The sequence below is a fragment of the Bison bison genome, unplaced genomic scaffold (assembly GCF_000754665.1).
Source record: "Bison bison bison isolate TAMUID 2011002044 unplaced genomic scaffold, Bison_UMD1.0 scf7180017864461, whole genome shotgun sequence".
Taxonomy (NCBI): Eukaryota; Metazoa; Chordata; class Mammalia; order Artiodactyla; family Bovidae; genus Bison; species Bison bison.
In genome coordinates, this window is record NW_011495023.1 from 10343050 (window position 1) to 10346687 (window position 3638).

Sequence of the window (3638 nt, forward strand, 5' to 3'; positions counted from 1 at the left end):
GGTCCTGGCCGTGGCTTCCATTGGCTGCTCCTGCCGGAGCACTGGAGATGTTTTTGGCACCTTGCAAACCTCACAGAAGCAGAGCTTGTCATTGAGGCCCCAGCTGGGACAGTTCTGAAGTGGCCTCTCCAAGATCTGCACCCTAGGGGTTGCTGCTGGAACACCCAGCCTCCGAGTCAGGATTCCAAAGACCAAGGGCAAGTTTCAAAGGCCCCTGGCATCTGCTTCAGAGGAGGTGGGGACTCTAGTCCTGGAGGCTGAAGTATGCAGGAGGGAGGGAGGGAAGCTCAGTGGGGGGGTTTGATTCAGCTCTCAGGCTAGGAGGGACCGTAAAGGCTGGAAGACCCCCCTCATGGTGACGCTCACATGGACATGTGGGCTGTCCTGATGGCCCCCAGCTTAACATGTCCCCAGCTGATGCTGACTTTTAAGAGAAGCACAGACCCCTCTCAAGACTTAAAAGAAGAGAGGCAGTCAGCCTTCCGCGGAGGAGTCGGGGAGCGCAATGTGGGTGGACTTCCCAAAGGCACACCCTGTGTAGGGGAGGAAGTACATTCCCAGAACTGGGAATGCTGATGGCATCCAAGCCCTCTGAGGCCATCAGCCTCCAGTCCCTTGGGAGCGTTGTTCTTAACACTGTCATTTATTCTGAACTATCCAAAGAGTCGCCTTTGGATACTGGTTAGGATTGTCCTAACGGTGAGTATCACTAGACCCCCCACACGAGGCTCCCATTTCATTAGACATGTGTAGTAACATCCCACTTGCACCATTGGCAGGAAAAGAATGTTAATAGCAGAAAAACAGCCAAGGCAGAGCAAACAAAATAAATGAATTGTTTTCTTCGTGGCTGGGAGCACACAGAGGGCTCCCCTTCAACACTGGCTGGCCTGCTTAACCAGGCACAGGTGGGCTCTGCATGATCACTCCAAGAGGGGCAATGCCCATGAAAACATATCAGCAAATATTTATCTGTCAGGTAAAATGGCTGTCAACTTCAAGGAGGGAAGGGCCACAAGACAGCGATGTTGATGGGACTCGTAGGTGAGAAAATGGGTGTGTGAAATACGTGTGACATCCTTGATACCCTAGTTCTTCTTGCTGCTTTTTTAGTTCCATTCATGTCAACCATGAACATTTACCAAACACCTGCTCTAAGCCAGGCACCTGTGCTTGTCACACACTCACCAGCTTTTAGTAAATCTGCCCTACATGTCCTAAGTACTTTCCACCCAAGATCAGATGCTGTGCATTCATTGGCCACGCAGAAGGGCTTAGGGAGAAATCTCAAGCCCTAGGAAGTCCTCTCAGACCAGCCTGGGAGAAAAGGGCAGGAGGTCTAGAATTCACAGAATGGAGAATGGAGGCTTGGAGTGAGATGTAAGCTCAGTTCTGGAAGAGCAAGATTACATTTCCTACATACCTAGGCTGGTGGCCTGAGATTTCTGTCAGCTACAGTACTGTGCTCTACCAAATGGTCTGGTCACAGCTGGCCTCCAAGTGTTATCTCTCAGTTCCTCCAGACCTTTCCCTCTAGAGCCATTGGCATCTATGCTTGCCATCTCTTTCATTTTCTACCTTCAGCTCCCCTGCCTCTGGGGCTGCTCACCGCGCCTGGCTGTGCTGCTGAGGTGACCTCCTCGTGACATCATACCCCAGGAGTATAACAGGCCACCCACCTCAAGGCAAAAGCATGGTTCTTAGGGCAACTATAGTTTTATGAATATGCTAAAACCCATTGAGTTGTACACTTTACGTGGATGAATTGCATGGTATGTGATTAATATCTCAAAAAAACTGTTAGAAAAAAATTATGTATAAGAACTTCCCTGGTGGTCCAGTGGTTGAGAATCTGCCTTTCAGTGCAGGGGACGCCAATTCAATACCTGATGGGGGAACCAAGATCTCACATGCCGTGGGGCAACCAAGCCTGCACGCTGCAACTACTGAACCCATACACTGCAACTGAAGAAGCCCCCGCACGCCTCCGGGAAGACCTGGCCCAGACAGAAAAAGACATGTATATGTGTTACCCAATATGAAAGCAGCTTCAGGACTTCATATTTAGGGATCATGGGGTGGGGATGGGTGGAGAGCGTCAGGAAGACTAGAAAAGCAGTGATGACTAAGATGAGGCTTGAAAGACTTCCAGAGCCCACTTAGATGGGAAGGTACTGACAAAGGGCCCAGAGAAGTAAAGCCCTTTTGAGAAACTTCAGTCAGCGAGTAATAGGAGAGCAGGAGAGCACATGGAACAGCTAGGGGCAGCCAAGGCCTAGGTCAAGGTGGAAGAGGTCTGGCCTCCATCCTTGAGAGACTAGCTTGACACCTATAAGCACATGTCTCAGGGCCAGTCCCCTAGTTCATTCCCAGCATGGCCTTGGGCAAGTCATTTTACCTCTCTGTGCCTGATTCCCTCCTCTGGCACATAGATTGATGTGAGAGTTGGCAATAACGCATCCACAGTTCTTAGGACAGTGCCTGGCACACACAGATTATATATGTGTTTGTTCTCATGACTCAATAATGGACCATTGAATGATTTTGAACAGGGAAGGGACACGAGGATTTTGTTTTAGGAAAATCACACCCATGATATGGAGGGTGAGAGGGATTAAAGTGGAGAGACTTAGAGAAGGCTGTTGCAGTAGTCCAGGTGAGAGATGATGTCAGCAAGTGGCAGAAGGTTCAGGATTAGAGAGGACAGATATTTTAAGAGATCAAAGGAATAGAATCTAATAAGACTGGATGACTGATTAGCTCAGGAAATGACAGATTGGGAGGTGTGCTTTTCAGGTGGCTTGTGAGTTTTTAGTTTGACTAACTGGGTAGAAGAATGGTAAGATCATTCAGAAAGATGGAGAAAACAGAAAAGGAAAGTTTGAAGAATGTGTCATTGGACAAATCAAGTCCAGTGATTTGTGGATCCAAACCAGGTCTTCTGATGCTGAATCCAGTGTTCTTCCCATTTCCCCCAAAATCATAATTTTATAAATAAAGGTTTAGTATATTCTAAGTCAATTTTAGAACACTTTCATCACCCTCTAAAAGAAATTCCATACCCATTAGCAGTCAATCCCCATTTATTTTCTCCATCCCCTCTAGGTCAACCACTAATCTGCTTTCTGACTCCATGGATTTGCCTATTCTGGATATTTCCTCTAAAAGGAATCATACCCTACATGGCCTTTTCTGACTGACTTCTTTCACTTCAAATACTGTGTTCAAGGCTCACTGAGGTTGTAACATGCATTAGTACTTCATTCCTTCTTACTGCTGAATCCTTAATCCTGTTGTACAGATATACCACATTTTATTTATCCACTTATCAGTTGATGGACATTTGAGTTATTTCTCCCTTTTGGCTGTTATAAGTAATGCTGCTGTGAACATTCTTGTGCACTTTTTTGTGTGGGGATGTTTTCATTTCTGTTGGGTGGATACCTCGATGTAGAATTCATAAAGTAACTCCATGTTTAACTTCTGAGAAACTCATTTTTAGCTAAAATGTTCATTTACTTGTCTATCTCCTTTAGTGCTATGAGGTCTTCTGGAGAAGTTTCTACCTTGTTCATACCTGAGATAGTGTCTGGCTCCAAATTGATGCTTCATAAATGTCTCAATAAACATTAATCAGT